At 45.5% G+C, this 18,592-nt stretch overlaps 1 protein-coding gene across 2 annotated transcripts in view; it reads right to left on the bottom strand.

Annotated features, from left to right (window-relative positions):
• Positions 1 to 18,592, bottom strand: part of UBE2Q1 (ubiquitin conjugating enzyme E2 Q1) — a 1,535,148-nt gene that overhangs the window by 1,205,236 nt on the left and 311,320 nt on the right. The window lies entirely within an intron of this gene.

The raw sequence follows: 18,592 nt of genomic DNA, 5'->3' as shown, positions 1-18,592 counted from the left end.
GAATATAATCTGTTGTGAGGGTACTAGTTTAGACTTTGTTTGGTTTACTGTGTACCCTAGAAAAGTTAGCAACCTTTTTACAAATGCCAGATGCTGTAGAAGAATGTTCTTTGTCTCTGCTTGAATGAGGCAGTCGTCCAGGTATGGATATATTTGAATTCCTTTTTGTCTGCAAAATGCAATTACTGGTGCCAGGCACTTTGTGAAGACTCTGGGCGCAGTAGATAAGCCAAAGGGCAGTGCAGAGAAAGTACAGTTTTGTACCTACCATAAATGTAGATGTCCGATAGATATGCAACTGCAGTCATAACATATGGGTTGTCCTGCCTCAGGCAGCCCTCGGTCGGCCGGATTCCAAAGTCTGGGTCCGACGTCGGCTGATGTCGCATTTCTCTCAGACGTCAGAGCGGCAGGAGTACATAAGCAGCAGCCGACGCCATCTTCTTCAGTGTTTCTTGCCCCAGATGCCAGGTGCCCTCCAAGGAACGCTGTAATCAATTTGGAAGACAAAACAGGTTTCCAGACAAATAAATAAGCAATAAACAGATACACCATAACAGATATCCCCAGCTAGGATAACAGGGAGAGGAGTGGACCCAAGGAATAGAGGGAAGGAGGAGGAAACGACTGCAGTTGCATATCTATCGGACATCTACATTTATGGTAGGTACAAAACTGTACTATGTCCTTCAAGAATGCAACTGCAGTCATAACATATGGGTTGAATACCATAGCTTAGCTGGGGGAGGTGGAAAGCACTAAGAAAAGGATGGTGTAGCTATCAATCCCTGCAGGACTGCCGAAGCAAAGCCTGCTCTGGATCTGGAATATAAAGGAAGGTTGTAGTGTTTGGAGAATGTATGCATGGAGCTCCATGTAGCAGCTTCTAGAATGTCTTTTGTAGGCACCCCTCTTAAGAATGCTGTAGAGGTGGCTGTAGCTCTGGTAGAGAGTGGTCTGATATTGGCTGGTACACTCTTTCCATGGAAGGAATAACATAATCTGATGCAATGTCCAATCCATTTTGAGATTGTCTGTTTGGAAACTGCTTTTCCTTGTACTCCAGGGGCGTAAGCTACAAAAAAGCTGATCAGACTTCCTATTGGCCTTGGTTCTGTCCAGGTAACAGCGAAGTTGTCTGTGAATGTCCAAGGTATGCAACAGTCTTTCCCCTTTGTTCTCAGGATTGGGAAAGAAAGTAGGCAGGTGAATTGCTTGATTCAAAGAAACCCTGGATACCACTTTTGGCAGAAAGCTAGGGTTGGTTCGTAAGGAGACCCTGTCTCTATGAAAGGTAATGAACAGTGGTATTGCCATTAGGGCCTGTAATTCCGAAACCCTTCTTGCTGAGGTAATTGCCAACAGGAAAGCTGTCTTCCATGAGAGGAATTGTAAGTCCACAGAAGCTGCTGGCTCAAAGGGAGGTAGAGTCAGTTTTTCTAGGACAAAGTTGAGGTCCCAAGCTGGTACTGGGGCCTTTCTTGGTGGCTTGATATTCTTGATTCCTCTAAGAAATTGCCTTAACAAAGGATGTGAGAACACAGGTGGATCAGTGTTGCATCTAGCTGAAATAGCTAAAGCATGTATTTTTATAGAAGAATATGAGAGTCCTTTCTGTAGCATATCTGCCAAGTATTCCAGGATGAGTGGGATGTTCAATAATGATGCATCATGACCCTTGCTGGTATTCCAAATGCTGAATCTCTTCCATTTTGCAGAATAAACCTTTCTGGTGGATGGTCTGCGGGCTTCTGTTAATATCCGCTGAACTTCCTTGGAGAGAGATAGATTGAGGTTATTCATGGAATCTCCCAAGCTGTTAGCTGGAGCGTCTGAATATTGGGATGTACTCTCTTGAAGTTGTTTTGAGTCAAAAGATGGGGCCATTGGGGAAGGGCCCATTTTTTGTTGTGGCATATGCTCCGTAGTAGTGGATACCAGTGTTGTCTTGGCCAGTCTGGAGCTATTAGGATTCCTTTTGGCTTCTCTGCTTTGATCTTTAGTAGTACTGTGGTCATCAGTGGCAGAGGTGGGAATGCATAAATCTTTAGGAAGTTCCAGTTGAATGAGAGAGCATCTGTTTTCCATGCTTGTGGATGATATGCCCTTGAACAGAACTTTTGTAGCTGATGATTGAGGTGGGAGGCAAATAGGTCTATTTCTGGCCTGTCCCATGTCGAGGTGAGCCTTATGAAGATTTCTGGATGTAACCTCCATTCGTGGGGATCTAGGACATTCCTGCTTAGGCTGTCCGCCAGCACACTGTCTTTGCCTGGAACAAACTGGGATTGCAACTGTATGTTTAATCTCAGTGATTTTTCCCAAAGATTCATTGTCAGTCTGCAAAGGGGGTAAGAATGGGTGCCCCCCTGCTTGTTTATGTACCACATGACAGTGGTGTTGTCTGTCCGTATTAGCAGGTGTCCTTGCTGAAGTTGTTGTCGAAAGGCCTCGATGGCATGCATGACTGCCAGCATTTCTTTTTGGTTGATATGCAGATGTGTTTCCTTTGGATACCATTGTCCTTGAATACATCTGCCCTCCATGTGCGCCCCCCATCCAAGGTCTGAGGCATCTGTGGTCATTGTTTGTGTTATTAGTGGTTTTTTGAATGACATTCCTGTGTTTGCCTGGCTTACCGAGGCCCACCATAGGAATTCCTTTTGTAGGCATGGAATAAGCGGTATGGTTGTCTCTAGGTTGTTGCTGTGTTGAGACCATAAACTTTTTAGGTACCATTGAAGCTTTCTCATGTGTAGTCTTGCTAATGGAACCAGGAGAATACATGACGCCATGTAACCCAGGGCCTGTAGGAATCTCCTTGCAGTCATCTGGGTGAGCTTTGCCAAACCTTTGAAATAATGAGTTAACTTCTTTTGCTTGTCTTCTGTCAGGTAAGCCATTTGAGAGGTTGTGTCTAGATTGGCTCCTAAGAAAGTAATTTGCTGGGATGGCTGCAGTCTTGACTTTTGGAAGTTGACTGTGTATCCCAGAGCTTGTAGCAATTGAATGACATAATCCAAGTTTTTTGTCAAAATCAGTTTGTCGTCCGCTTGTATGAGGCAGTCGTCCAAGTACGGGTAAATTTGGATCCCCTGGAGCCTGCAATGAGCAATTACTGAAGCCAGGCATTTTGTAAACACTCTGGGCAGTAGATAAGCCAAATGGCAATGCTGAGAATTGATAATGCTCTGGCCCTGCAAGAAATCTGAGGTATCTTCTGCAGCTGTGTCTGATAGGGACATGCAGGTATGCCTCCTTGAGGTCCAGAGTAATCAGCCAAGACCCCTTGCCCAGTATGGGAAGGAGTTGCTGTAAGGTCAGCATTTTGAACTTTGGTACTATGAGAAAGGTGTTTAATGCGGACAAATCCAGTATTGGTCTCCATTGTGTTTCTTTTCTTGGAACAAGGAACAGTCTTGAGTAAAACCCCTGGCCTTGTTCTTGTTGTGGAACTTTTTCTATTGCATTGATCTGAGCTAGCAGAGAAATTTGCTTGAAAGCCTCTGCCCTCTGGTTTTGCGGTAGGTTTGGCATGCCTTGTTTCCTTGGTAAGGTATGAAAGTGGAACCTGTAGCCTCGGTCTATAATGTCCAAAATCCATTTGTCCTTTGTCAATCTATGCCAATTGTCTGAAAACAGAGATAATTTTCCGCCCAAGGGAGCTTCTGTTTGCTCTTTGGTTAACGGAAGTAGAGGAAAGTCATTGGGATCATCCCTGTGGGGCAGGAGAAGCCCCTGTGTCACTTCTTTGGTTTCCTGGTTGCCATTGTCGTCCCCTGTAGGAACCTCTGTATTGTCCTCTTCCTCGGCCACGCCTGCTTTTGCCCCTTTGAAATCTTTCAGTATTAGGAAAGGACCAGTTTTTTGAAGGCCAATTCCTGCTGAATCTGGGTGGCTGAACCTGGAGGAAATCTTTGACTGTCTGAACTGACTTGGCTTTTTCCTCAATGGTCTTTAATACATCTTTAGCATTAGCACCAAAAAGCTTGTTCTTTTCCAAGGGTGCATCAAGAAGTTTTGCCTTAACTTGATCTGGTAGAGGTTGTTCTTTTAACCATGCATGTCTGCGAATGACCGCCCCTGTCATAGCTGCCCTACATGAAGCTTCCAATGCATCATATCCACACTGAAGGAAGTGATTGCTAACTTGCTGAGAGTTGTGTACAGCCTCCTGCAAAGACTTCCTATCTAAAGGATCAGGAGAGGCCAAAGTTTTCTGTAAATCATCTAACAGGAAATCCTGATATTGAAACATATGAAAGAGACAATTGAGAGCTCTCATAGATAAAGTAGTGGAGGTGTAAACCTTCTTCCCCCATCTCTCTAATGACCTAGCTTCCCTGTTGGAAGGCAAAGGATTTTTGGAGGTGGTAGCTGAAACCCCTTTCGGCCCCTGTGAAATAATTTCTAAATCAACAGCATGGGCCCTAAAGAAATGAGAATGTGTTTCAGGAACTCTATAGTATCTGTCCGGCTTGGCAGGAGCTGGAGGGAGAGTATCAGGGGTAACACTGGAGTCAGAGTATAAATCATCCAAAACAAAAAGCACAGGAGGTATAGCTAAGGGCCTGTGCTGGAGCTTTTTAAGGAAGGTACGAAGGCGCTTTCTGGAATCAGAAAATTCCTGGCCTTGCCACTTAAAATGTTCCCTCATGGAATGCAGAACCTCCCCAAAAGAAATGTCCTCAGGAGGGGAGGCCGAGGGGATGGAGTCCTCTGCATCTGAGTCCTCGTAGGTCTGGAAAGGCTCTTCCTGGCTATCGGAGTGGCCAGAGGCCTCAGAATCTTCATCTGAAGGGAGAGGGTCAGTGGGCTCAACCCTGGGCCTCTTATCAGGAGGAGGCTGGGATCCTCTCTCAGGATAGGCCTGGGAACCTCTGATCATGGAGATTAAGTCTGCTGCCATAGTCATGATTTGTGTCTCAGGAGTAGGCTGAGGTAAGGCTTTTGCAGTAAGGTGCTTAGTCTTGCTGGCTGCCTTAGCACGTGTGTAGGCCTTGATAGACATGGACATGGGAGGCCTAGCAGCTCCACGTGCAGGAGTTACCTTACCCACAGCAATGGTCTCGGGCATTTCCTCGGTTACAGTATCCGGAGGAAAATCAATAACTGGCGTCGGTGTGGTCTCCGGTATCGGAGGTACGTATCGGTGTCTTCGGTTCGGAGCGGTGAAATAACCGCCTCAGAGGGAACCGGGGCACTCGCGGTAGGTTTTGGCGTGGTATCGGTGGAAGACGAGGGCCGAGGATGGCGGTCCCGGTCTTTACGTTTTTTAGGAGTCTGCGATGTCGGTAATTCCGACGGCATCTTGTAATCGTATTTTTCGCCGAAAAAGTCTTCAGCGAACTCCGCCTGGCGCCTGAGAGTGCGCTTATTGAAGCGAGCACAGGCGGCACAGGCCGAGACGTCGTGGTCTGGGCCAAGGCAAGGAAGGCAGTAAGAATGGAAATCCTTATGAGGTATTTGTTTACCACAAGACAAACAATTATTAACTTTTTCAGTAATTTCTGACATCGGCTGAGGCAAGAAAATGTCCCCAACGGGGTACTTAGCTTTTTTGATGACTTCGGATCGAAGAATACAGGAGCTGACCGACCGGCACTTGCGAACTGCTTCTGCTTCGGGCACCACGCGGCAAGAAAGACTGAAGAAGATGGCGTCGGCTGCTGCTTATGTACTCCTGCCGCTCTGACGTCGGAGAGAAATGCGACATCAGCCAACGTCGGACCCAGACTTTGGAATCCGGCCGACCGAGGGCTGCCTGAGGCAGGACAACCCATATGTTATGACTGCAGTTGCATTCTTGAAGGACATCTGGTAGTGCATTGTACCAGCTTTGAATCTGAGGTATCTTCTGCAGTTTTGTCTGACAGGGACATGCCGGTATGCCTCTTTGAGGTCCAGAGTAACAAGCCAAGCGTTCTTGCCCAGCATGGGTAGAAGCTGCTGTAATGTCAACATTTTGAATTTCTGAATATCCGGGTAAGTATTTAGAATTGAAAGGTCTAATATGGGCCTCCAGGCCTTGTCCTTTCTGGGGACCAGGAAGAGTCTTGAGTAAAATCCTTGTCCTTGTTCCTGCTGTGGTACTTTTTGAATAGCTCTCATGTCCATGAGGGCTGAAATTTGTTTCTGTGCCTCTGCCCATTGATTTTGTGGCAGGTCTGGCATTTTTTTTAGCCTTGGTAAAGTATGAAAGTGGAATCTGTAACCTTGAGACACAATATTTAGAACCCATTTGTCTTGGGTGATTGTTTGCCAGTTTTGAGAAAAAAGTGCTAGTTTTCCCCCCAAGGGGGCTTCCAAAAGGGAAGTGCTTGGTGTACGAAGGGGAAAGTCATTGTGACTGTTTCCTGTAAGGCTGAGACTTTGTCCTCACCTCCTTTTGGGGTTGAGGTGCCCCACTGTCATTGTCTGTTTGAGCCTTGGGGTTGAGATCTGCCTCTTGGGCGTCTGTATCTGCCTCTATGTGGTCTGTCTGACACTGGAAAGGACCAATTTTTTGTAGGCCAATTTCTGCTAAATCGAGGTGGCTGTACCTGTAAGAAATCCTTGACTGTTTGCATAGATTTAGCTTTATCCTCCATTTTCTTTAACACTTCTTCTGCCTTAACACCAAACGAGGTATCATGCTGTAAAGGAGCATCCAATAATTTTGCCTTAACATGATCAGGTAAATTCTGTTCTTTTAACCAGGCATGCCTTCGAATCACTGAACCTGTAACTGCAGCTCTACAAGAGGCCTGTAGAGAATCAAAACCACATTGTAGAGTATGTTTTCCCACCTGTTCAATTGCATGCAATAAATAGTACAGTTGTGTACACCTACCATAAATGTAGATGCTCGAGTGTCTTCACTGTTGCAGTCATAACTGTAGGGTGATCCTGCCGGCAGGCAGCCCGAGGTCGGCCAGAATCCCAAAGTCTGGGTCCGGCGTCGGCTGTACCAGCAAGCACCCTGACGTCAGAACGCAGGGATATAAAGCTGACAGCCGATGCCATCTTCTCCAGTCTTTCTTGCCCCAGATGTCAGAAGTCCCCCAAAATAACCAAAAGGTGTCCAAAAAAGGAAACACAAATACACCACAAAAGAGGAGGAAGATAAGAGGGGACTGGTGGGAGGGAAACACCGACTGCAACAGTGAAGACACTCGAACATCTACATTTATGGTAGGTGTACACAACTGTACTATGTTCTTCGTGTTTCACTGTTGCAGTCATAACTGTAGGGTGGAATCCCAAAGCTGTGATGAGGGAGGAGGTTATGCAGAAGAAGGGGCAGCCAGAAGACCCTGCAAGACAGCAGAGGCAAAACCTGCCCTAGACTTAGAATACAAAGGGAGATTATAGTGCTTAGAGAAAGTATGCACTGAACTCCAAGTGGCAGCTACCAAAATGTCCTTGGTAGGAACTCCTCTGAGAAAAGCTGCTGAAGTGGCAGCTGCTCTAGTAGAATGACTTCTAACAGTACCTGGAATTTGCTACCCAAAGCGAGAGTAACAAAACCTTATCCCATGAGCAATCCATTTGGAAACAGTTTGTTTAGAGATAGCCTTGCCTAGAGAACTAGAGGCATAAGAGATAAGCAACTGATCAGATTTTGTGAAATCTTTAGTTCTATCCAGGTAAAACCTTAGTTGTCTGTGTACGTCCAATGAATACAAAATCCTTTCCCCTTTGATTTGAGGATTTGGAAAGAAAGTAGGAAGGTGAATAGTCTGATTTAAAGCCACTTTAGAAATCACCTTAGGCATAAATGTAGGATTGGTCCTCAAGGCAACTCTGTCTTGGTGGAAAATAAGGTATGGTTCCACAGCCATGAGAGCTTGCAACTCTGAAACCCTTCTGGCAGAAGTCAAAGCTAATAAAATAGCTGTCTTCCAGGAAAGGAACTTGATATCCGAAGCAGCCGCAGGCTCAAAGGGGGATAAAGTTAGTTTTTCCAAAACATAATTAAGATCCCAAGCAGGAACAGGAGGAGTTCTGGGAGGTCTTAAATTCTTAGCCCCTCTCAAGAATTGTCTCACCAGCTGGTGAAAAAAAATGGGGGGATCAGTGTTGTAATGAGCCGAGATAGCAGAAGCATGGATTTTAATGGAAGAAAAGGAGAGGCCTTTAAGAAAAAGGTCTGAGAGGTAAAGTAGAATGGAAGAAATGTCAGGCAAAAGAGGATTAGAACCTCGGTCCCGCATCCAAATACAAAATCTTTTCCATTTAGAAGCATAGGACTTTCTAGTGCTAGGGCGCCTAGCTTCTAAGAGAACATCCAAAACTTGTTTGGGAAAAGCAGAAGGAATCAAAGGCCCTTGTAAAGCCAAGCTGCCAGGCAAAGAGTCTTGATTTGAGAGTGTAACATCTGACCCTGGTGCTGGGACAGAAGAGAAGGAAACTAGAGGCAGAATCCATGGAGGTTCCAAGAACAGGTGTCTTAAAGTTGGATACCAAAACTGCAGAGGCCAATTTGGAGCTATCAAAATGAAAATCTTGGGTTTGTCCTGTTTTATTTTCAGTAACACCCGAGGCAGAAGAGGAAGAGGAGGGAAGGCATATCCCGAAAGATTCCTCCAGCTGAAAGACAGGACATCCACTTTCCAAGCTGCTTTGTGGAAGGACCTGGTGCAAAAGAGAGGCAGCTGATGGATGAGATGAGATGCAAACAGATCTGTCTGAGGGAATCCCCAAACTGCTGTAATCCTGCTGAATATGTTGGGGTCCAGCATCCATTCGTGAGGATCCAAAAGATTTCTGCTTAGGCTGTCTGCTAAGAGATTCTGTTTTCCTGGAATGAATTGAGCTTGAAGATGCAGATTCACATTTAGAGCTGTGTCCCATAAACTCATGGCTAGTCTGCAAAGGGGGTAGGAGTGAGAGCCCCTTGCTTGTTTATGTACCACATGACTGTGGTATTGTCTGTGCGAATCAGAAGATGGCCTGGCTGCAAAAGACTCTGGAAGGCTAGAAGAGCATTTTGGACTGCCAACATTTCCTTCAAGTTGATGTGCCAGGTAAGATGCTTCTTTGTCCAGTAGCCCTGTTGGCAATTGTTTAAGTAATGAGCTCCCCAAGCATAATCCGAGGCGTCTGTGGTTATGATCTGAGCAGGATGAGGTAGACGAAAGGGATTCCCTTCGTTTAAAACACAAGCCCTGGACCACCAAAGGAACTCCTTTTGGAGGCAGGGAATCAGAGGTATCATAGTTTCCAGGCTGTGGTAATGCTGAGACCATACACTCTTTAGGTACCATTGAAGTTTTCTCATATGAAGCCTTGCATTTGGAATCAACAGGATGCAAGAAGCCATGTAGCCCAAAGCCTGCAGGAATTAAATTGCAGTGAGCTGAGTTAAAGTAGCCAAGGTCTTGAAAATTGATGCCAGCTGTACTTGTTTTTCTGGAGTAAGGAAGGCCCTTTGTAAGCTTGTGTTTAGAAGAGCTCCCAAAAAGATCATTTGTCTGAGAAGGGATCAAATGTGACTTTTTTGTGTTCACTGAAAATCCCAGTAGTAGGAGAAGATGCTGAACAAACTGCAGATGTTGAAGTAAAAGATCCTTGCTGTCCGCCTGAATAAGGCAGTCGTCCAGGTAGGGGTAAATTTGAATTCCTTGGAGTCTGCAATAAGCTACTACTGGAGCCAGACACTTGGTAAAGACTCTGGGTGCAGTAGATAAGCCAAAGGGCAGTACAGAGAATTGAAAGTGTCTCGAACCTGCCTTGAATCTGAGGTATTTTCTGCGTTCCTGTCTGATGGGAATGTGTAAATAGGCTTCCTTCAAGTCCAATGTCACCATCCAAGCATCCTGGGAGAGCATGGGAAGAAGCTGTTGCAGAGTAAGCATCTTGAATTTTGGAATCTCCAGAAAGGTATTTAACACTGAGAGTTCCAGAATAGGTCTCCATGAGTTTTGTTTCCTTGGGACCAGAAATAGTCTGGAGTAAAATCCTTTTCCCATCTCTGGAAGTGGAACAGGTTCTATGACTTTCATGGCCAATAAGGCGTCCACTTGATTTAAGGCCTCTGACCATTGATGTTTTGGCAGATCTGGCCGGCCCGAAGACCTTGGCAGAGTATGAAAGTGGAATTTGTAGCCTCTTAAAATCACATCTAAAACCCATTTGTCCTGGGTAATATGAGTCCAAGTTTGGTAGAAAAGAGAGAGTTTTCCTCCGAGAGGGGCTTCCAGGCAAGAAGGACCTGTAGCCCAAAGGAGAGAGTCATTGGGTCTGCTTCTTTTGAGATTGAGGTCTGTCTTCTCCCCTTCTAGGTGAAGAAGCAGTCCATTGTCTGGATCTGTAAGAGGCCTGAGCTTGCCCCCGACCTCTGGAGCGTCTATATCTTCCCCTATGAGGCCTGTCAGACGTGGGAAAAGACCAATTTTTGGAGGGCCAATTTCTAGAAAATCTAGGAGGCTGAACTTGTAAAAAATCTTTAACAGTCTGCATAGAATTTGCTTTTTCTTCCATCTTTTTAATAACCTCCTCAGCCTTGGATCCAAATAAAACATCATGCTGAACAGGGGCATCTAACAGCTTAGCCTTAACCTGTTCTGGTAAATTCTGCTCACGAAGCCAAGCATGTCTCCTGATAACAGTACCAGAGGCAGCAGCCCTGCAAGAAGCTTCTAAGGCATCAAAACCACAATGTAAACTATGTTTGCTAACTTGTTCAGTTGCATGCAATACATCCTGTAATTCCTTGTCCTCTGCACATGCAGGAAAGGTAGAGAGCTTTTGCTTTAGAACAGACAAAAGAAATTGCTGATACTTGAACATGTGAAACTGGCAATTTAAAGCTCTAATAGAAAGGGTAGCAGAAGTGTAAACCTTCTTGCCCCACCTGTCCAAGGCACGAGAATCCTTTTCAGAGGGGATAGGATTTTTAGAAGAAGTGGCCTTAGCAGCCCTAGAACCCTGAGAAATGGTTTCAGGATCAGCAAAAGGGTTCTTAAATAAGAATTGATGGGAGTCAGGGACTCTGTAAAATCTATCAGGCTTAGAAGGAGCAGGCGGCAAGGAATCAGGATTTAGGTTAGCTTCAGAAAAAGCATCATCCACAATATCAAGTATAGGAGGAATAGCCAAAGGTCTGTGTTGAGGGAGAAGGAGAAATTCCCTAAGTCTCTTCTTGGAAGCAGAGTAATCCTGACCTTCCCAATGAAAATGCTCCCTCATCTCATGTAAGGTTTCCCCAAAAGAGAAATCTTCAGGGGGAGAGGCAGAGGGAATAGAGTCCTCTGCATCAGAATCCTCATAAGGAGGAAAAGAATAATCCTGGTCAGAGGAAGAGACAGAAGACACAGAAGCCTGATCAGAAGAATCATAAGGAATATCCTGTCTAGGCCTTTTTTCTGGAGGAGGGTGAGAACCCCTAATCATTGTAAGTAAATCTTCAGCCATCCGAAGTAATTGTTTCTGGGACTTGGGAGCTGTATCCAAGGAAGCTTGTGAAGAAACCCTTGGTTTAACAGGAGTCTTTGACTTTGCCTTTGTCTTTGTAGAAATAGTGATATTAGAAGGCCTGAAAACCCCCTCAGAAGCAGGTACCTGCACAGCGGTTCCGGACCCATCTGAAGGAGCGACGTCCGAAGGTCCTGCAGCAGTTAAAATACTAGGCCTAGAAGGCTCCCCATGGGAGTCTGTGTCGGCCATCGGTTCCGAAGTGGCGGTTGACAGGGGCTGCAAAAATGCCTCACTGACGACCGCCGAACCCGAAGCTGGCTCCGGCTGCAAAATATCATGTTTGGACCTCGGAGGCCTATCCTTGTCTTTGCGTTTCTTTTGAATTCCGGTTGTCGGTAAATATCCGACGACATCCTATAATTGAATCGTCTACTGAAATAATTCAAGGCCCAATCGCACCTACGCTTGATAGTGCGAGAATTAAACCTGGCACAGAACCGACAGCAAGAAACGTCGTGGTCAGGGCCTAAGCAAGGTAGACAGTAAGAGTGGAAATCTTTATGAGGTATTTGTTTCCCACACGATATACAATTATTAACTTTTTCTGACATCGGAGGAGCAAGAAAAAAGTTTCCCCAACGTGGTACTTAGCTTGAGAAGAGAAGTAGAAAACTTCGGACTGAAGATAATCAAAGCACGTTGTCTGAAAACGCCAACCAACGACTTGCGAGCTGCTTTCCACCGCACGGCAAGAAAGACTGGAGAAGATGGCGTTGGCTGTCAGCTTTATATCCCTGCGTTCTGACGTCAGGGTGCTTGCTGGTACAGCCGACGCTGGACCCAGACTTTGGGATTCTGGCCGACCTTGGGCTGCCTGCCGGCAGGATCACCCTACAGTTATGACTGCAACAGTGAAACACGAAGAACATCCTGCATTTCTTTACTATCAGGAGCTTCTGAGCTTGCAAGCATTTTCTGTTTTAATTGAGCCATTAAATATTGTTGCTACTTAAGCATGTGAAACTGGCAATTTAAAGCTCTTACTGCTAAAGTTGCAGATGTGTATACTTTCTTCCCCCATCTATCCAAAGCTCTGGAATCTCTGTCAGAGGGTACTGGATTTTTTGCAATGGAAGCCTTAACCCCTTTTGGACCCTGGGAAATAGTTTCTGGATCTACAGAAGGGTTTTTATAAAGAAACTCCTGAGAGTCAGGGACTCTGTAGTACCTATCTGGCTTGGCTGGTGCAGGGGGCAAGGAATCAGGAGATAAACTAGATTCAGAGAACACATCATCCACAATATCTAGCACAAGCGGAATAGCCAGGGGTCTGTGCAATAGGAGGCAATAGAAGGAAATCTCTGAGCCTTTTCTTAGATTCTGAGTAATCCTGACTTTCCCAATGGAAATACTCCCTCATGGTATGTAAAGTTTCACCAAAAGAATAATCCTCAGGAGGAGAGGCTGAAGGGATAGATTCTTCAGCATCAGAGTCCTCATAGGGGGGTAGAGAGTACCCCTGGTCTGAAGAGGAATCAGAGGAAATGGAAACCTGATCAGAGGAATCATAGTCTGTATCTTGCCTAGGCCTTTTCTCAGGAGGGGGATGGGAACCCCTGATTAAAGTAGAGGTCTTCGGCCATTTTAAGCATCTGTTTTCTTAGGCATGGAGGCTTGTCCAGGAGAATGCTGAAATTGTTTCTTTGCCTTTAGTGGTACTTTTCTCTTGGCTGTAGTTTTAATGGTAAGATGAGGTGGTCTGAAAACACCGTCAGAAGCCGATGCCTGCTCAACGGCTCCGGACCCATCTGAGGGTTTAGTTTCTGTAGGCCCAATACCTTGAGTATCCAGAGGCCTAGTTATCTCCACGTGGGAGTCGGAGGTGGCCTGTGGCTCTGAGTTAGCGGGTGTCAGGGGCTGCGAAAGCACCTCACTGAGAACCGGTGACTGGCCTAGAAGAGGCTTTGTCGTCAGTTTTGGACCTCGGATGTCTGTCTTTATCCTTATCCTTGCGTTTCTCCGGTACTGCGGTCATCGGTTGATCCGACGGCATTGTATAATTGAACCTTCGGCCAAAGTAGTGCAATGCAAATTCAAAACGCCTTTTAATAGTACGTTTGTTAAATCTAGCACAAAACCGACAACTAGTGACGTCGTGATCAGGGCCTAGGCATGGAACACAGTAAGAATGGAAGTCCTTATGAGGTATTTGCTTTCCACAAGAAATACAATTATTAACTTTTTCTAACATCGGTCTGAGGCAAGAAAAAAGTTTCCCCAACGGGGGTACTTAGCTTAATTGAAGACTTCGGATCTGAAATTCAACTTCGAAAATCTCAAGAGTCAGCCGACCGGCACTTGTGAACTGCTTCTGCTTCGGGCACCACACGGCAAGAAAGACTAAAGAAAATGGCGTCGGTTGCATCTTGTACACCCCTGGCGCACTGACGTCAGGGAAGAAGCTACAGCACCGACGCCGGACCAAGACTTTGGAACTCTGGCCGACTGTGGGACCGCCTGATGGCAGGATAACCCAAGTGTGATGACTGCAGCAGTGTCACACGATGAACATCTGCAGTGGCAAAGCCTGCTCTGGATTTAGAGTAAAGAGAAGTGGTAGTGCTTAATAAAAGTGTGCACTGAAGTCCAAGTTGCAGCCTCCAAAATATCCTTGGTTGGTACTCCTCTGAGGAAGGCTGCTGAGGTGGCAGCTGCCCTGGTGGAATGTGGTCTAATGCCCTTAGGCACTGATTTGCCATGTTGTGAATAGCAGAAACGAATGCAGTGCCCTATCCATTTTGAAATAGTCTGCTTTGAGATAGCCTTTCCTTGTGATCCTGCAGCATATGCCACTAAAAGTTGCTCAGTCTTTCTGAAAGCTTTAGTTTTGTCCAAGTAGAAGCGTAGCTGTCTGTGTATGTCCAAAGAATGCAGAAGTCTCTCCCCTTTATTCTGTGCGTTTGGGTAAAAAGTAGGCAAATGAATGGTTTGGTTAAGAGTCACATTGGAAACTACCTTAGGCATGAATGTTGGGTTTGTCCTTAGAGAAACTCTGTCCGGATGGAAGATGATAAAAGGTTCCACAGCCATTAATGCCTGTAACTCTGAGACTTTTCTTGCTGAAGTTATTGCTAGGAGCAGAGCTGTTTTCCATGATAAGAATTTTATCTCAGCTGTATTGGCTGGCTCAAAAGAAGGCAGTGTGAGTTTTTCCAAGACAAAATTAAGGTCCCATGCAGATATTGGTGCTCTCCTTGGAGGTCTTATGTTTTTGGCCCCCCTGAGGTACTGCCTAAGCAATGGATGTGAAAAAAATAGGTGGGTCTGTATTGTAATGAGCTGAAATGGCAGAGACATGGATCTTAATTGATGAGAAGGATAGGCCTTTGTCCAGCATCTCAGTTAGATATTGTAAAATCTGAGGAATATTTGGAACAAGCGTGTCAATTCCTTGTGCCTGGTTCCAAGCACAGAATCTCTTCCATTTTTCTGCATAAGATTTTCTGGTGCTGGGCCTCCTGGCCTCCAAAATAACATCCATCACTGCTTTAGAGAGAGGTGTATTCTGAATGGTTACACTATCTGCCATGCAGCTAGATTTAGGGGTTATGAGTTGGCTGTGTAGGATCTGATTGTTTTGTTGGGTCAGTAAATGGGGAATTTGAGGCAATGTCCAGGCTGGGCCTTGAGACAAGCTCCTTAGGATTGGGTACCAGTGTTGGCGTGGCCAATCCAGGGCAGTCAGAATCATTTGTAGCTTCTCTTGTCTGACCTTTAGGAGTACCTTGGGGAGGAGAGGCAGTGGAGGAACGGCATAAACTGTACGGTTGTTCCAGCTGAATGACAAAGCATCCACTTTACATGGTTGTTTGTGATAAGTCCTTGTGCAGAATCTCTGAAGTTGGCAGTTGTGAGGGGAGGCAAAGAGATCTATGTCTGGCCATCCCCATTTCCTTGTTATGTTGAAGATTTGTGGATCTACTTTCCACTCGTGAGGATCCATGAGGTTTCTGCTTAGTTCCGTCTGCCAGAACATTTGTTTTTCCTGGCAGGAATTGTGCTTGCAGGTGTACTTAAGTCAATGCTGTGTTGCACAAAATCATGGCTTGTCTGCAGAGGGGGTAGGAATGTGTGCCCCCCTGCTTGTTTATGTACCACATGACTGTGATGCTGTCTGTCTTTATCAGCAGCTGTCCTGGATGAAGTAGGTCCTTGAAGGCTGTCATGTGCTCTGAATACATTTTCCTGCCATGTGGGCCCCCCAGGCATAATCTGATGCATCTGTTGTTAGTGTTTGCCTGGCTGTGGGTAAAGTGAATGACTGTCCCTTGTTGTGGTGACAAGCCTGTGCCCACCATCGAAACTCCTGTTGCAGGCAGCGAATGGGTGAAATTAATGATTCCAGGCTGTGGCAATGTTGAATCCAAACACTTTTTAGATACCATTGTAGTTTCCTCATATGTAGTCTTGCATATGGAATTAGCAGAATGCAGGATGCCATGTAGCCCAGAGCCTGCAGAAATTTTCTTGCAGATAACTGTGTCTTTGTTGCGATGCTTTCGAAGTACGAAGTCAGTTGCCTTTGTTTGCCTGGCGTGAGATAAGCCATCTGGGCAGTTGTATTTAAGCTTGCACCCAGGAATATTATCCCTTGAGAGGGTACTAGTTTTGATTTCTTTTCGTTTACTGTGTACCTTAGGCAAATTAGTAATCTTTTTACAAACGCCAGATGGTTTAGTAGAATGTCTTTGGTCTCTGCTTGAATAAGGCAGTCGTCCAAGTAGGGATATATTTGAATTCCTCTTTGTCTGCAAAATGCAATTACTGGTGCCAGGCATTTTCAGAAGACCCTGGGCGCAGTAGATAAGCCAAAGGGCAGTGCAGAGAATTGGTAGTGCATTGAGTCAGCTATGAATCTGAGGTATCTTCTGCAAGACTGTCTGATTGGGACATGCAGGTATGCCTCTTTGAGGTCCAAAGGTACAAGCCAAGTCTTCTTGCCCAGCATGGGCAGAAGCTGCTGCAGAGTCAACATTTTGAATTTTGGAACGTCCAGAAAAGTATTTAGAATAGACAGGTCCAGAATTGGTCTCCATGCTTTGTCTTTTCTTGGTACTAAGAAAAGTCTTGAGTAAAATCCTTGTCCCTGCTCTTGTTGTGGCACTGGCTGAATAGCCCTCATGTCGATGAGAGATGAAACTTGTTTTTGTGCCTCTGCCCACTGATTGTGTGGCAGGTCTGGCATACCTTTTGCCTTTGGAAGGGTGTAAAAGTGGAACCTGTAGCCCTGAGAGACTATATTTAAGACCCATTTGTCCTGGGTGAGTATGAGCCAATTTTGTGAAAAAAGTGCTAGCTTTCCCCCCTAAGGGTGCTGCCAAAAGATAAATGCTTGGCATTAGCAGAGGGAAGTCAGTGGGATTGTTTACTATATGGCTGCGATTTGTCTTCTCCGCTTTTGGAGGTAGAAGCACCCCATTGTTTGGGCCTGTATGAGCCCTGGGGCTGTTGTCTACCTCTAAGGCGTCTGTATCTGCCTCTGTGGCCTGCCTGACACGGGAAAGGACCAATTCTTAGAAGGCCAGTTCCTGCTAAATCTAGGTGGCTGTACCTGTAAGAAATCCTTTACTGTCTGCATAGATTTAGCTTTATCCTCCATTTTCTTCAACACCTCTTCTGCCTTAACACCAAACAAAGTATCATGCTGTAATGGAACATCCAATAATTTTGCTTTAACATGATCAGGCAGAGTCTGTTCCTTTAACCAAGCATGCCTTCTAATGACAGAACCTGTAACAGCAGCCCTGCAAGAGGCCTCCAGTGAATCAAAACCACATTGCAAAGTATGCTTTCCCACTTGTTCAGCTGCATGCAATAAATCCTGCATTTCCTTATTCTCAGAACATTCAGAATTTGTCAACATTTTCTGTTTTAGCAGAGACATTAAGTATTGCTGATATTTAAGCATATGAAACTGACAATTTAAAGCCCTTATAGCCAAGGTAGCAGAAGTGTAAACTTTTTTCCCCCATCTGTCCAGTGCCCTAGAATCTCTATCTGAGGGGACAGGGTTTTTGCAATACAGGCCTTGACCCCTTTGGGACCCTGAGATATAGTTTCTGGGTCAGCAACAGGGTTTTTATATCGAAATTTATGAGAATCTGGAACCCTGTAGTATCTGTCTGGCTTAACAGGTGCAGGAGGTAGAGAGTCAGGAGACAGTCCAGACTCTGAAAATACATCTACAATGTCTAGAACAGGTGGAATAGCAAGAGGTCTGTGCTGAGGTAGTAAAAAAAAGTCTCTGAGCCTTTTCTTAGATTCTGAGTAATCTTGGCTCTCCCAGTGGAAATGCTCCCTCATGGTATGCAGGGTTTCCCCCAAAGGAATAATCCTCAGGAGGAGAAGCTGAAGGAATAGACTCTTCAGCATCAGAATCCTCATAGGGAGGAATAGAGTATCTCTGTTCTGAAGAGGAGTCAGAGGAAATGGAAACCTGTTCTGAGGAATCATATTCAGTGTCTTGCCTCTTATCAGGAGGGGGATGGGAACCTCTGATCAAAGTAATTAGGTCTTCGGCCATTTTCACCATCTGTTTCTTAGGTATGGAAGTTTGTCCTGGAGAATGCTGTACTTGTTTCCTTGTCTTTAAAGCTGTTTTAGTCTTTGTCTTGGAAGCTGAAGTTGGCTTGATATAAAGCTGTGTAGGTCTGAAAACCCCCTCAGAAGCAGATGCCTGCTCAGCGGCTCCGGACCCATCTGAGAGATTAGTTTCCGAAGGCCCAATACCTTGAGTATCCAGAGGCCTAGTTGTCTCCACATGGGAGTCGGACCTGGCCTGTGGCTCTGAGGTAGCGGGTGTCAGGGGCTGCGAAAGCACCTCACTGAGAACCAGCGACTGGCCTAGAAGATGCTTTGTTGTCTGTTTTGAACCTCGGATGCCTGTCCTTTTCTTTTTCATTGCGCGTTTTATGAACTCCGGTCGTCTGTTGTTACGGCAGCATTATATAGTTAAACCTTCGGCCAAAGTAATGAAAAGCAAAATCGTACCGACGCTTAATTGTTTAAATCTAGCACAAAACCGACAACTAGCAACGTCGTGGTCAGGGCCTAGGCAAGGAATACAGTAAGAATGAAAATCCTTATGAGGTATTTGCTTCCCACAAGAAATACAATTGTTAACTTTTTCTGA

This window comes from Protopterus annectens, chromosome 8.part0 (assembly GCF_019279795.1).
Source record: "Protopterus annectens isolate FY-2018-M chromosome 8.part0, PAN1.0, whole genome shotgun sequence".
NCBI classification, from domain to species: Eukaryota; Metazoa; Chordata; order Ceratodontiformes; family Protopteridae; genus Protopterus; species Protopterus annectens.
This window is presented reverse-complemented; position numbering and strand designations above follow the sequence as displayed.